Source organism: Chiloscyllium plagiosum, unplaced genomic scaffold, assembly GCF_037043375.1.
Source record: "Chiloscyllium plagiosum isolate Xiang-an unplaced genomic scaffold, Cpla_swu_hap1 HiC_scaffold_31, whole genome shotgun sequence".
NCBI lineage: Eukaryota > Metazoa > Chordata > Chondrichthyes > Orectolobiformes > Hemiscylliidae > Chiloscyllium > Chiloscyllium plagiosum.
Genome location: NW_028270169.1, coordinates 65,075,666 through 65,092,614, shown reverse-complemented (window position 1 = coordinate 65,092,614; position 16,949 = coordinate 65,075,666). Strand labels below are relative to the sequence as shown.

Sequence of the window (16,949 nt, the reverse complement as noted above, 5' to 3'; positions counted from 1 at the left end):
ATCTTCGCACAAACTTTGAATTTATAAACTTCAATTAGCTAAAGTATTATCTATCCAGTTCATGAACTGCGTATCCATGGAGATGAAAATTATCTATCACTTCCTTTATTCTTCCATGGAATGTTCGAAAGATTTGTAAGGCCAACATCTCTAAATCCCCGTGCCCTGAGTGAGTCTCAGCTATTTCTAAAGGCAGCTGAAGTTCAAATACCTCATAGTGGGTCTACAGTCATTCCAGTGCAGACTGGTTCTGGACAATAAATACCATCACCAAAGGCCACTGTGGATCTGAAATCAACACTTTCCACATATAATTATTGTAGCTATTGTGTATCGTATTTCCGTGTTCTTGTCCACTTTGTTCATCAATTCATGTGTCCCTGTATTGAGTTCTACTGAATGATTAATTTCTGAATACCTTCACCTCTTATTCGAAACTCCATGGAGCTTTGAATAATTGTACTCATATGCATCCAGAGGACAGTCCTGCCATTACTGGGATGAATTAGTGAACATTCCCCACGTATCTTCGAAGGCAAGGATTTCCTTCTCCAGTTTAGGAGATCATTACAGCACCGAACCCAACGCGTGCGTTCATTAAAACCAAAACAGTTGCAGCAAAACTTTCAGATCTACTTCAATCAATCTCGCTCCTGATTACCAATCCGAGAGAATGCCATAATTTGGTCAATTTATATGCAATGCAGCTGTAGGCCGCGGTGACCAAGTGGAAAGGCATTAGTCATGTGAACCGGGCTGGTGGAATCTGGCCGTTCTTTCGCAGTTACATTTAAAACATTTAACATAATTTTTAGCCAAATCATATTGGCATAAAATAAGGAAAAAAAAACGAAAGAACTGCCGATGTTGAAAACCAAACAAAAATAGAGGTTGCTGGAAAGGTTCAGAAAGTCTGGCAGCATCTGTGGAGGGACGGACCGAGTGGATCTGTAACGTTAACTGTGATTCATCTGCACAGATGCTGCTTACTCTGCTGAGGTTTTACAGCAATTTCTGTTTTTACTGAAGATTGGCAGATGTTTTGGCAGTTTATGAGAACAGTGCTTTCTAGAAGCAAACAGACAGCACGGACCTGGAAATAAGACAGGAATAATGAATGAGTCGAGAGTGTAGTGTTGGAAATGCACAGGAGGTCAGGCAGCATCCGAGGAGCAGGAGAATCGACGTTTCAGGCATAAGCCCTTCATCAGGAGTGAGGTCTGTGAATCGGGCTGAGGGACACTGCTGAAGCCAAGCGCCAACTCGCAGACACCCCCTCTTACTACCTTCAATCACCACCTCACCTCCCAACACTAAACCATCATCTCCCAGGTCATTCACAAGCTCATCACCCCTGGGGATCTCCCATCCACAGCCTCTAACCTCATTGTCCGTAAGCCCCACACTAACCGATTCTACCTCCTTCCTAATATTCACAAAACTGACTGCCCCAGTCGACCCATTGTCTCAGCCTGCACCTGTTCCACCGGAGTCATCTCTTCCTACCTCGACACCATCGTGTCTCCCCAGTCCAGGAAATCCCCATCTACATTCGTGACACCCACTATGCACTTCACCTCCTCCAAAATTTTCATTTCCCTGAACCCCAATGCGTCATCTTCACCATGGACATCCAGTCGCTGGACAAATCCATCTGCCAAGACGAAGGTCTCCAAGCTCTCCATTTCCACATCACACATCGTTCCAACCAGTACCCTTCCACTGACACCCTCATCCACCTGGCTGAACTGGTCCTCACCCTCAACAACTTCTCCTTCCAATCCTCCCACTTCCTCCAAACCAAAGGGGTAGCCATGGGCACCCGCATGGGATCCAGCTATGCCTGACTGTTTGTCAGATATGTGGAACTGTCCATCTTCCACAGTTACACAGGCACCATACTCCACCTGTTCTTCTGCTACATTGATGAATGTATTGGCGCCACTTTGTGCTCCCACGAGGAGGATGAACAGTTCACCAACTTTACCAACACCTTCCACCCAGACCTCAAATTCACCTGGATCATCTTGGCAACTTCCCTCCCCTTCCTGGACCTCTCCATCACCGTCTCTGGCGACTGAATAATCATAGACATATACTACAAGCCCACCAACTCCCACAGCTACCTTGACTGCACCTTCCCCCATCCTACCTCGTGTAAGAAACGCAATTCCTTATTCCAAATTCCTCCACCTGTACCACATCTGTTCCCAGGATGACCAATTGCACCTCAGAAAGTCCCAGTTGGTCTCCTTCTCTCACGATCGCAAATTCCCTTCCCACGTGGTTGACGATGCCTTCCAGTGCATCTACTCCACTTCATCACCACCACCCTTGAACTCCACCCCTCCCAATGCAACAAGCGCAGAACCCCCTGGTGTTCACCTTCCACCCCACCAACCTGTGCATAAAATGCATCATCTCCTGCCACTTCTGCGACCTCCAAACAGACCCCACCACCAAAGGTATATTTCCCACCCCTATCAGCATTCTGAAAAGACCATTCCCTCCATGATGACCTCGTCAGGTCCACACCCTTCACCCCCACCAGCCCAAATCACTCTCCTGGCACTGTTCCTTGCCACTACAGGAAGGGTAAAACCAGCGCCCACACCACTCCCCTCATCTCCATCCAAGACCCCAAGGGATCCTTCCACATCCATTGGAAATTCACCTGTATCACTACCAACATCATCTACTACATTCGTTGCACCCAGTGCGGTCTCTTACGTCAGGTACACAGGACATCTTCTTGCAGATCATTTCAGAGAACATCTCTGGGACACCCGCACCCACCAACCTCACCGCCCCAAGATTGTACACTTCAAATCCCCTCCCCACTCTATCAAAGACGCACAGCTCCTGGGCCCTCTTCACCGCCAAACCGTTCCCACACAATGTCTGAAGGAGGAACGCCACATATTCCGCCTTGGGACCCTAACACCACACGGGATAATTGTGGATTTGAACAGCTTCCTCATTTCTCCTCCCCTTCATCTCAGCACCACCCTCTGGACCCATTTTCTCACTGACCCCTCTGACCGATCATCTTCTCCCTCACCTTCATTCACCTATCGCTTTCCCAGCAACCTCCCCCCAACCCCAAACCCCTACGATTTATCTTTCATCTCCGATTCACAAGCCTTATTCCTGATGAAGGGCTTATGCCTGAAACGTGAATTTTCCTGCTTCTCGGATGCTGCCTGACCTGCTGTGCTGTTCCAACATCACATTTCCCACTCTGTTACCCAGCATCTGCAGTCCTAACTTTCTCCAAGGAATAATCAATGACCCCAGAGTGAAGATGCCCCTGGATTGCAGGGGTCAGTGTGACTAAGTTTTGCATTTATTTTGGGTGAGGGCAGGCTGGATTTGAGACTATCGCTTAACACTTAAACAACGGGAATGGTATCGGATAGCGACGTTAGGGCGGGCTGAAGTGAAGTGGAAAATTCTGTCAGAAGGTGGGTCAGTACAACTGCATCATATCACCCAGACTGTAAAAGACACGCAGAAGGAGCAAAGCACCTTTAGTGCAGGCACAATGACAGGTAAAGTGGAAAGGAGACAATACAACACACTGAGATGGAGTGGAATTATTTATGTGAAAGGGTTCGATATATAAGCTATTTTACATAGAGACTGCACTCACATTGGAAAAAGGAATTTCCTGCAGTGTAACGGCGATATTTGCCTGCGACATCACAATTCCGAGAGACACTGAAATACTTTCTTCTGTAGCAGCGTGCCCTAGTGAAAGCATGATCGGCCCATCAACCAGAATTCATTACTTCAAAGCTCTCCTTTGCGCTGTACAACTTATTTGCTGCTCCTGTAGTCAGTTCTCAATCGCTTCACAGTGCATCTTCTTCTGCTTCCTGCTTCATGTAAACACTTGAAGCCTGAACAAATCCACAACGTTTCCACTTTCACCCATCTTTTGTAACTCCTGAGCTGACACAGGTACAAGTAACCGATTGGCCTTCTCGAGCGCTCCCACTCTGGTATGATCTGAATGATAAAGTGTACTGTGTCTGATCCACAGGACACACTGCAGGATTTCCCCGGGCGGAACAGTGCTGTTTATCCCATCCCCGCGGACTGAGCTGTCTCCATTGGCAGAGTATTCAGACATATCCCTCCACTTGCAGACAGTGTCAGGGGACGGAAGCACGGATGCGCTCTGAAGCTTCCTCTCACTGGCACAGCCAAGTGCATCAGCCGCTGGGATTTAGCAACTTTGATTGCGAACTTCCTCCAAATATCATTTATTTGAGACAGAGAGAAAGATGCTGAGCTGGTGGGAAAGGGAGAAAGGGGTTGCGGACTGTCTTCCCTCAGTAAAATTCAAATAAGTGCAATTTTATGTAGCCTGTTTTCTGTTCAGAATCCATCTTCACAGAACAATCCTACAGAAAGGCTTTTGTGTCAGAGGCGTCGGTTTCTTTGCTGCAATCGGGCAGCAGTTAACATCTGAGCCCCAGCTGTCCCAGATGAAGAGACTCCGAGTGAAACCCTCATTCACTGAGATCCAACACCACAGCCCTGCAGTGCACAGAGGAAAGGAGGGTTAAAACGAGCCATTGTTTCTCCCTCAGCCGCTCTGTCCCAGCAGCGACGTGGGACGTCAGTCACGTGCCGATAGAAGCCGTTCAGCCTATCGAATCCATGGCAACTCTCCATTGCTTGCTTCTCTCTGAGCTTATTCTGGTGTTTGTTCTAATAATGGGGAGCTGTGTCTGTGTCGAAATGTTGTCTCCAATATGCTGATCCACATGTCATTTACGGCTTTTCATTTCACCGGAGGACCCTGCTGTGTGACAGGCGTCATGTGCATGGTACACACCACAACTGATACCTCTCACCTTCATCAGTGTATTCCCAGCTCAGGCAAGTGCCTTTGCGAATCAGATCATAGCAGACCGGCAGAGAACAGGAAACTGTCTTCCATACCTTTATAAGAGTGTTTCCTCAAATGTGTAAATTTGGCGGATGTATCAATACGAGATATTTAGTTCAGATACCATTGAGTGACAGGACACAGAAGGCTCATCAATATGTAATGCGAAGAACGGAACACGGTTATAAAGGAACACTGGCAGGGGCAGTACACACACTGAAAGCTGGAATTGTCAGTGAGCAGAGGATGCGACTTATCCATTAATTTCTGGTTTATGGGCCTACCAGGCTCCCGCTGGGCCGCTCTGTTAGCGCTGACCACAGCAGTTTCCCGCAGTCTTCAGCTTTTTGTAGCATGTACCTTTGAGGATGACGTCAAAAGATCATCACTGTTATTGTGTGATACACTGTGGCACAGATGTGTCCCGGCTGTGTCAACATAACCACTCTGTAACTTCCCAAATTCTGTTGATTTAACTGCGATTTCACTCAGAATGACAAAATATGCCACACTGCAAATTGAGGCCATGCAGCCCACCTTCGCTGTGCTGGCTCCACACAATGACGAAATGACTGTGATTGATTGATTGTCACATGGATGTATGTACAGTGGAAAGCTTTGCTTGTGATTGGTAAAAGCAGATTATAGTAATTAAGGACATGCAGATCACAGCGTGAGAAAAACAAAATTTGGAGAGACTCAGGAATTCAGGTTACTCCGTACAGGACGTGCGCTCAGCAAGATCCGCATTGGCAGGATCAGCATTATTTCCAGTTAGACAATTCATTTCTCAGAGCAATAACGGCCCAGAAGAAGCTGCTCTTGAACTTGCTGGTGCGTGTTTTTAAGCTTTGGAATCTTGAACTGACCTTGATCTCATCAAAATCATACATTCTCAGTCAAAAATGAGGCAGTGAGCAAAATTCCAGGGCTCATCCGGGATGTGAACCCGAGACCTCTCGCACGTAAGTCACCCGCCTGAGGCGATAACACACCCGAGACAAACGAGCCAGAACGGCGCCAGACGTGGGCACTATAAATCTGGTGATTTTTCTTGTAAGCTAAGGTTATTTTTGCTGTTTCGGAGTGAAAGCAGCACAGAGTTTTAATAACAGCTCCTTTCCATTCTGACGCGCTTCTCCCAGGAGGCTGCGCGAGCTGCTTCCCCCGGGCGCTCTCCGTTGATGACTGGACAAACTCATCTTCCATTGGCAGGCAGTGCTGGTGGGAAGCAGCATGAACGCGCTCTTCGGCTCCCTATTAAACACGGGGTTGTGGAGAGGGGGAGGAGGCTGGTGGGAGTGGGAGGTATGGAAATTCTGGAAATGTGTAGAAAAGGGAGATCGCACATGCACAGGAACTCATCTTCTTTTTGGGAATCTTGTGCAAATAACGCCATCTGAGTCAGATAGAAATGTGCACAACTTCTGGAAAAGAGAGAATCTCTCCAAGTCATCGGGAACAGTGTGTCCTCTCGAAGTCACGGGAGGCCTCTGCTGTCTGAATCAGCATGGGATGTTACTGCAGCGAGTCCTGTCACTCACACACACTCCACTTGATGTGTATACATTTTACCATGTTACATCCAGTTCAGGGAGTAGATTTCACAGCTCACATCATCCCAGACTGACAGGGAACAGAAGAAAGCGATTCAGACCGTCATCTTAACACCTTTTGGAGAGAAAATGGATGTGGGAGAGCGGACAGTCTCAACTGGTTCCAGCATTTACAATCCTGGCCCGTGTGACAAAAAAAAAGGAACCAGGAACTGTTTATCTTGCTTCTTATAACAGGTGAGTAAATTTTGAAGAGCACAGCTATTTCTCCTTGGTGTTCATGAAATGATGAAGAGCAGAGTATGGTTCCCTGACTTCTGGTGCCCAGGGCACTCCCACTGTGACATTCTGTTCATATGATCTGAACACATACAAAGAAATGACTCAGTGGCAAGATCTGCTGATTCGGCTTCAGTGAAGAACAGAAGCCGATGGAATGAAAAGAGGTATGAGAGTGGGAATGTAACATTATCTGTGAGGAAACTGTTTGTTAGACTCGAGGAGAACGCACAGTGCTGTTTCCATGGGTCAATATCTGGATAAGTCGACTGAATCAGCGTTGGGTGTTATTGTACTGCATCTACTGTACAATGCTGCACAAGCACGGACCTTTTGTATAGAGGGGACAGCTTCAAAATCCTCAATGAGACAAAACGCACAAATGAGGTAAACAACAAAGCAACCACAGAAGCTGGTGTTACGTCATGGGGTAAACACCCCCTGCTCAAATTTCGCTCCAAATCGCTCTCTGTCAAATTCCTGAGTCTGAAATTCGAACAGTGAATGTTCTATGTAAATAAAAACTGCTCTGATCTCACAACCTCAGCATTTCATGGCTCATGAAGATATGGCTGACAATAGTAATTGATCCCCCAGAGTGTCACTTCAGCACACGTAGAGAAGAAATAAATATAAAAACCACAGCCACTGAAGTGACTGGGATTTGATCCGAAGCTGCTGCAGCCAATCGATTCAGCTGTAATTGAAATTGCTTCCACCTTTCCTGTATCGGTAATGAGATTGCATAGCTTAGTGGTGAGTTTTCATGCATTGAATTGGACCCAGCATCCTTTCGCAGGTTGAAACTTACTGGGATATAAAGACATGATGAAAGACACGGGCAGCATTTACTGGAATATAAAGACATTCGGAATGACACGGCCAGATTTCACTTGATACAAAATAGATAGAAGCGATGGAAATGAGGTTTACTAGGACATAAAACCACTAGAAAAGAAAAGAGGGGATTTAATGGGATAGTGGGATAGATAAAGAATCATGCGGGAGAAATCAGGAAAGACTTAGTTGTGACCGAAGGGAGGTTATCCAGCTGCTGTGAAGTTGGTAAGAGTAAATATGAGGGAAATTCCCTCGTTTAGGTGAGTGGAAACTAGAGGTTAGAACTTCAAAGCCAGTGGGGAACGATAAAGATGGTTGGAGCAATCATTTTTTTATTCTGAGAGTTATTGAAATTAGAGATGAATTTTCAGAAATAAAAACATTTTAGGAGCTGATTCCAGAATATTTGAAAAGCGTGAGCAGAGACACAGGGAGTGAATTTAACAGCGACAGGGATCCTGGGATGCCTGGATGGCGAGGTAAAAGGAACACACTCTCGATTTGGTTAACGTTCATCGGAAAGAAATGTCATAACACCTGCAACTGAAAATGTTAAGTATATGAAGAGCTGCTGGCGTTGAAAGGTGCAGCAGCTCATTCTACATGAAACATTATAGGTTGTAAATGCACTGAGCTGTTTGATTGAGCTCTACATTGGATGGAAGTTCGGTTAGCTCAGTCCGCTGTCTAACTGGTTTATGAGAAAATTGAGACCAACAGCATGGGATTAATTTTCTCACTGTCTCAGGTAACCATAAGGAGCATTATCTCCCCCGCTCTCCTGATCTGTAAAACTATGGTGCCTCTGGTGAGTAAGATTTGGCTGGTCGATGTAAAACATGATTATCATTGCCATCTCTTGCCTTGAACATTTAGTCACAATCACCAAAAAGGGGAGTGAGTCCATTTAATACTCTCTGATCTCCGCTTGGAAAATCCTGCGACAAGACTCGATCTTATTCCAGTTTGAACCCTCTGTTCCTCCCAACAACAAAACTACTTGTTATGCGTTTACCAGATTTACTGACAACAATCAAACTCCCAAAGAGATAGATCTAATACTTTCGATTGGTTTAATGAGCTGTGCGAGTTTGCAGAAAATGGAATGATATGAAACGAGATAAACAGACTTTCCCAGAATGTAATCCAGGGCAGAGTCAGCGATTTGAGAAAGGTCATCAAGCTAAAACTTCACCTCTGTTTCTTTATCCACAGACGGATATTCACCTGGGGAATATTTGTAGCTTTTCAGTTAATAATTGACACTTTTCCCAAATACAGAACATTTCCCCAAATCAGAAACTGAAGTTTTCAAATAACTGCTACTTTACTCAATATTGTTTTCAACTGCGTTTCAGTCTGATGCTCCAATATTTCCTGGTCAATGACAGTAACAATATCTTCAGATAAGCATTGAACTTGCAACCTTGGCATTTTACGCACCTTTAAGTACCAGGCACTGACAAATTGTGCTCCTAGACCCGCAGACAGCAAAGCTGTCACGTGGCCTACTCCTACCTTGGGAACTTTAACGCAACTGCTTTACTTTTGCCGTGATGATTAGATTCCCTACCGTGTGGAAATATGCCCTTCGGCCCAACAAGTCCGAAGAGTAACCCACCCAGAACCATTTCCCCCTGACTAATTTGGACTGTGGGAGGAAACCCACTACAGACGGGGGGAGAATGTGCAAACTACCCGAGGTTGGAATCGAACCGCGGATACAGCTGCTGTGAGGCAGCAGTGATAACCACTGAGCCACCATGACACCCCTGAACCATGTGGTTCTGAAATTAAAGCTGACACAGACGAGGTGAAACTGACGCCAACCTGTGATTTTTGAAGCATCAGGTTCAGGAAAGGACACAAAAAAATGTGCAAAATTGAATTCATTGAAAAATGGGTTTCTGTTGGTTCCTGCGTTTTTTTACAATGTTACATTGCCGCTGTCGCAGGGCTTTTTCTTCGATCGGTTTCAATTCGGCACAGAATTCGAATCAATGAAAGTTCACCAACCTCCTTCTGAAAAGTCAGACAGGTAACATGAAACATTGCATTCATCAATAATCTTCACCATTCCTACATTCAAGACCACGTTGCACGAGTTCCATGAATACTGAAGATGTAAAAATGTCTTGCAAGTATAAATTAAATTCCAGTTTAAATTGTAAAGTAGGAAGAATGCACAGTAAGACTCAAAATGCCAGAAATTCTTGTACGTCACCATGTCCAGAACTGCAGAGCAGCAGAGGGGAAATCTGTCCCTGAACCCCCAATATTCACACGTTTGCTTGCTCCATGTGCCTAGTTGGAAATCTGTGTAAAGGAGCATGCAGTCTGACAAAGCGCCTGAGAGAAACCTTCACTGTCTGATCTAAAGCTGCAATAGGAACTGTCCATTCCAGCTGTGAGAGCGGTGGTGTAAAGGGGAGCATCTTGATATTCCATGGTGTAGATTCAGATTGTCCTCATCATATTATTGTTGAAAACCTTCTGTCAGAAACAGCACAGAAAGAAGGGAACAGGAGGAGGCTATTCCAAACACCGCTCCTATCCCGCCATTTGATATCGTCATGGCTGATCAAACGCTTCAATGTTTTTCCCCAGCTCATCCACAACAACCTGTTACACAAAGGGAAAATTATATTTCAGCAATCGAAACTGTCTGTGCCACCATGGGAAGGAAAAGTGTTTCGAGGCAGTGGGTTTCTGCACGAACTTTGCAGGTTTTGCGGCTGAACAGCTGATTCTGGTTGATCATGTTTCAAACGATATGATTGCGTCAAAACTCACAACCAAGAAGGTCAGGAATTTTCTCTGGTCAACAGCACGGTCGCGAACTCCTGACGACGGGAATTGATGATGATTCAGCAGCACAATCATTGATTGAACTGGCGTCTAAACTCCGATTCTGGTGGAAATCATACCCATAAACTTTGAATAGCATTGTTAACAATGCCGTAGAAATCTAATGTGCTTTTCATTGCGCCACAGAGCCGTGCGCCCACAATTTTATTGCATCCAAAGTTGCGGTTGTCGTGGAGAAAATGTAGACAATCACCAGGAAATGCGGAGAGACCTTCAAGGAGTAGATCTTTTTATTTGTAAACAAAAAACCGTGACATTCAGAAAGCAAATTCTTGAATGCCCCCGAACCTCGGGGTCCATGGCATTTTGTACCTTTTCCTTACTCATGTTTCGTTAGCTCATCAGCACGCCCAACTGTGTTAGTCCGAATTACCTCACTCCAGCTACACAATAAACCAATGATGTTAGTTCCAATTATCACTCCACTTCTGCCACTATGGGTTTTCCAACATTCAACTTAATATTATTCTATTGTCATGATTTGGTATTTTACTGCCACCTCTGCTACAATGATCTTCCATCCCAGACTAACCTGTCATGATTAGATATTTAGCTACCCAATCTACCACAATGTTTTCCTGTCCCAAACTGACTCTACTAACTACCGATCTGATATTTAATGTCTTATCCTGCCACGAGGGTCTCAAGCAGACTGACTGTCCGAACTATCAATTGAATACTTAAAGCCATGTCCTAAATATTTATTGTCACGACTTGTCCTAACCTGCCATGATGATATTTAGCAGGCAAGGCTAACTTGACTAATTGTTATTACCTCAGCCTGCCATAGTAACCTTTCAGCACACTCTGACTCTGCTAACTGGTGTAGGAGCATTCCACTATTCTTATTCCATCCTGCCACAGCGGCCCCATCCTGCCAAAGTCATCTTTTGACTGTAGCATTCCACAGACCCTTGTAACAGATCGCCAGTCGTATCCATGCGTATACCCTTCCCATGCTTTTATGGTCTTTATTTTCGGTACGGTATTTGGATCTTTCATCAGACATCTGTTTATCTTCGCCCCACTTTCCAGTACCTGGTCCTTATCCATGTGTGCTCTAGCTTCTCAAGTATTCGGCTAAATACTCCTGAAACGGTTTTGATGTCTCGTAGCTTTACCACACGTTCAAACAGTGAATTCCAAATAAGCAACATTCTCAGAGGGAAAACGTTCTTCCTATATCTGCTCTGAAAATCCTCTCCTTTGCGTTTACGTACATCTCTGGTTGTTAACCCTTCCCATGAGAAGTTTATTCCTATCACACATACCGATCCCCTTAATGTGCACCTTAATCACTTCCTCACTCAGCTCTTCTGTCTATCTATATTCCCCTTCATTCTTTGACAGTCCCCTATGCTTTCTGTCTACTCCACCAATCTTTGTGTTATCTGCAAATGTAATGGTGATATTTGGGCTAGCAACCCTTGGAGACTGGAACATGGCAGGTGTTCATTCCATCCAGCCATGAACCATGTTTGGATGCCTGTTTCCAGTGAAGTGCCACTGTTTCCTGATGTAGATCAATAATTCAAACTTCATTGTAGGAGTCATGATTTAGACGTTTACAGACGATACAACAATTGGTCGTGTAGTTGCCTATGATGAATAACGTCAGGGACCGCAGGGATGTATGAATCAAGTGGAAAGGAACAATGGCGAATGGAATTAAATCCAGACGAATGAGTGGTAATGAATTTGGAGAGTTGTAACAATAACAGTGAGGATTCTGATTGGTGCACAGGAACAAAGAGATCTTGGAGTGGACGTTCACAGATCTCTGAAGATTGTTGAACAGGGAGGTCAGTTGTTCGAGAGGGTTTTTGGATATTTTCTGTTTTTGCCACAGACTGTAGATGATATTCGATCTTAAGCAACCGCCGGTTTAGGAAACAACTAAAAGAATGAGCACAAATCTGGTCAATGCAATAATCAACATTTTTTAAAATTGTAAGACAGAAGAGGGAGGGCTGAAGTATAAATCTTAGCCCACCAAGAACGTTTCACCACTTAATGAATTTACCACTGATTCCTCTCCAAGTCATGCTGGTATGTGCCTTGGAGGGTAATTTGCAAATGGTGAAGTTTCAGTGCATCTTCAACCTTGACCTTATAGTCAGTACAGTTTTTTGAGCTTTGAAGGTTCTGTCAACAAAGCCTGGATGACTTACTCCAGTGAATCTTCTAGGTGATGCACTCTGCTGCAATTGTGCCTTCGCAGTTAAGGGAATAAAAGTTCAGGTGTTGAACAATATACAGTTAAGTGACTGCATTGTCGTGAAGGGTGCCCAGTTCCTTCAGTGGTATTAAGCTGCACCCATCTAGGCAAATGGAGAGAGTTCTGTTAAACATCTAATTTGTGCATTGCGGACGATGTAGGCTTCGCAGAGACAAGAGTTGAGTTAATAATCAAACAAAGTCGACCGACGGACATGTTTTTGTAGTTAACTTCTTTATATGTTGTCTCTTATCTCAAGAGGGTTGGAATATAAAAGCAGAGATGTACTACTAAGACTTTATAAAGCTCTGGTTAGGCCCCATTTGGAGTACTGTGTCCAGTTTTGGTCCCCACACCTCAGGAAGGACATACTGGCACTGGAACGTGTCCAGCGGAGATTCACACGGATGATCCCTGGAATGACAGGTCTAACATATGAGGAACGGCTGAGGATACTGGGATTGTATTCGTTGGAGTTTAGAAGATTAAGGGGAGACTTAATAGAGGCATACAAAATAATACATGGCTTGGAAAAGGTGGATGCTAGGAAATTGTTTCAATTAAACGAGGAGACTAGGACCCGTGGACACAGCCTTAGAATTAGAGGGGGTCATTTCAGAACAGAAATGCGGAGACATTTCTTCAGCCAGAGAGTGGTGGGCCTGTGGAATTCATTGCCACGGAGTGCAGTGGAAGCCGGGACGCTAAATGTCTTCAAGGCCGAGATTGATAGATTCTTGTTGTCTAGAGGAATTAAGGGCTACGGGGAGAACGCTGGTAAGTGGAGCTGAAATGCGCATCAGCCATGATTGAATGGCGGAGTGGACTCGATGGGCCGAATGGCCTTACTTCCACTCCGATGTCTTATGGTCTTATGGTCTTATGGGCGGTTCAGGTTCTATTTCTCCTAAATACTAGCTCCCAGGACGATTACACGGAGGAATTCAGTTACAAATTCATTACCACTCATTGAATGTCAATCGAATATGATTAGATTCTCATTTGTCAGAGTTACCATTGCTGTATTTGGTCATTCTGTGGATCAATCCGATTCCAAACGCTTTCTGATTTCAAGTTCCAACTCTCGTCTGTGCTTGAAATTTCAACCCGTTTCCTCGCTGAAATTTCTCCACCAGTCTTAATATGTAAGGACACTGAAAAGGACACCAGAGATTTACAAACGTTTTTCTAACTCTGTATAAAATGGAGCTTCATGGAATGATTGTTTAGGCTGGGATTTTTCTCCTTGCAACAAAGGAGGTGGAGGGGAGATATAATCACATAATAACAATTATAAACGTTCAATATTCATGGGATCTTGACAGGGTAGATACGGGTAGGTGGTTTGCACTATGCTCTGAGGAGAGCACCAGACGACATGAACTCAGAATTAGAAATTGCCCATTTATTTCAGAAATGAGGAGTAATTACTTTGCTCAGGGGCCAAAGAATCTGTGGCATTTTTCAGCAACCGCTGTTGAGACTGTGTTGTTGGGTATTTTCAAACTGTGCCAGATAGTTAATCAGAAAGATGATGAAATTTTGTAGAGGTAAGTGAGCAGAAAGGGGTTGAAGATTATCAGATCAACCATGAGTTCGTTGAATGGTGGGACAGATTCCATGGGCTGAATGGCATACTTCCACTTTGTTTAACATTTGGTCTAACGCCTTATTTTATTCATAAGTTCAGCATTGTGAGGGGATGGGATGAAGTGATAGAAAAAGGTTTATTAAACAGATCATACAGATCAGGAACAAGGCTCAAAAACGCAGGAAGACGAAATGTGCTGTGACCTGGGAGCAACAAATGATTACTGTACACCGCCAGGACAGGTGGCGGTGTACAGAAGCTGTGATTACTGAAAAAAGTTGGTAGACCTTAGACAGTTGGCAAGTCAGTGGTCACGCTGGATCGTTGTATGATTCACACACAGCAGACATTTTTGAAAGAATGAAAGGTTCGTTTCTTTGGAGAAGTTTTCTGCGGTTCCAATTCCGAGTGACTTTGAAATACTGATCAGATCATCGTGTGAAGTGTTAGGTTAAAATACTCATGTACAACCCCACTGGATAAACGTGTGCTCCCGATCTCTTGTTATTTGTTTCTCTTTCTTTTGATGTAAATTCATAGAAAGACAAAATGGAATGTGGTGGGGGGGGTGTTGGGCGCGGAAGAAAAATGCGTTCCTTCTCATTACAGTAATTTAATCTACAATTGAATAGAATGACTGCTCTCACTCTTCATTTCGACTTTAAGGTAGTGTCGATTATTCGTGAATCTCCCGTGCAGTGAAGGGCAAGAACAAGATTCTCGATCCAGTGTATACCAGAGGTGTGAGGTGCAAAGGAAAACTGCTGGAGCGCTTTGTGAAGTTAGCAACCAGAGTGTGACTCGAACCCGTGAATGTGGAGCACAGCGATATAATAACCCAATATCATAAGCTCTCGGTCTCCTCTGCACATTTTGTAGAGGGGTGACATGTGACCTCATCACACTTACATGCGGTGAAAGTCATGGATCAGAAATTTCCAGAGTGGAATCGAATCTACACCATTGAGTTTCTGCTTTCACTAGAATTATAATAACACCAAATTTCAATAAATAGCCATGCTCGTCAGAATGAATAGCTGTCATTGATACATTCTGAGTCAGATCTGTGTCAGAATGAAACAGAGGACAAGAATTTTCCGTCATATTCACACCTACATTTGACTCATAATTTCTTCAGTCACTTTCTCTCTCACGTGAAGAAGCATAGAACATAGAACATAGAACAATACAGCGCAGTACAGGCCCTTTGGCCCTCGATGTTGCGCCGATCCAAGCCCACCTAACCTACACTAGCCCACTATCCTCCATATACCTATCCAATGCCCGCTTAAATGCCCATAAAGAGGGAGAGTCCACCACTGCTACTGGCAGGGCATTCCATGAATTTACGACTCGCTGAGTGAAGAACCTACCCCTAACTTCAGTCCTATATCTACCCCCCCTTAATTTAAAGCTATGCCCCCTTGTAATACCCGACTCCATACGCGGGAAAAGGTTCACACTGTCAACCCTATCTAACCCCCTAATCATCTTGTACACCTCAATCAAGTCACCCCTAAACCTTCTTTTCTCTAATGAAAACAGCCCCAAGTGTCTCAGTCTTTCCTCATACGATCTTCCTTCCATACCAGGCAACATCCTGGTAAACCTCCTCTGCACCCGTTCCAGTGCCTCCACATCCTTCCTATAGTATGGCGACCAAAACTGCACACAATATTCCAGATGCGGCCGCACCAGAGTCTTATACAACTGCATCATGACCTCAGGACTCCGGAACTCAATTCCTCTACCAATAAAAGCCAGTACGCCATATGCCTTCCTCACCGCACTATTTACCTGGGTGGCAACTTTCAGAGATCTGTGTACATGGACACCAAGATCCCTCTGCTCATCCACACTACCAAGTATCCGACCATTAGCCCAGTACCCCATCTTTTTGTTATTCTTCCCAAAGTGAATCACCTCACACTTAGCTACATTGAATTCCATTTGCCACCTTTCTGCCCAGCTCTGCAGCTTCTCTATATCCTGCTGTAACCTGCTACATCCTTCCTCACTGTCAATAACTCCTCCGACTTTCGTATCATCCGCAAACTTGCTCACCCAACCTTCTAACCCCTCTTCCAGGTCATTTATAAAAATGACAAACAGCAATGGTCCCAAAACAGATCCTTGCAGCACTCCATGAAGAAACTTTGCCATCAACATCTGTCTTCTTCCATCCAGCCAATTCCTAATCCAAACCTCCAACTCACCCTCAATGCCATATCTCCGTATTTTCTGCAGTAGCCTACCATGGGGAACCTTATCAAATGCCTTACTAAAATCCATATATACCACATCTACCACTTTCCCCTCATCAACCTCCTTCGTCACCTTTTCAAAGAATTCAATAAGGTTTGTGAAGCACGACCTGCCCTTCACAAAACCATGCTGACTATCCTTGATCACATTATTCCTATCCAGATGTGCATAAATCCTATCCCTTACAATTCTCTCTAAGACTTTGCCCACAACAGAAGTGAGACTCACCGGCCTATAGTTACTAGGGTTATCCCTACTCCCCTTTTTGAACAAGGGAACCACATTTGCTATCCTCCAGTCTTCTGGCACTACTCCAGTAGACAAAGAGGACATAAAAATCAAGGCCAATGGCTCTGCAATCTCCTCCCTTGCTTCCCAGAGAATCCTAGGATAAATGCCATCAGGCCCAGGGGACTTATCTATTTTCACCTT

The 16,949-nt window shown here is 44.6% G+C and overlaps 1 long non-coding RNA gene across 1 annotated transcript; it reads left to right on the top strand.

Moving 5' to 3' along the window:
- Nucleotides 1-5,659: 5,659 nt before the first annotated feature.
- Nucleotides 5,660-15,276, top strand: LOC148141959 (uncharacterized). The gene is made up of 3 exons (XR_015752401.1): nucleotides 5,660-6,693; nucleotides 10,183-10,378; nucleotides 14,919-15,276. It is a non-coding gene; the product is annotated as an uncharacterized LOC148141959 (long non-coding RNA).
- Nucleotides 15,277-16,949: the final 1,673 nt, after the last annotated feature.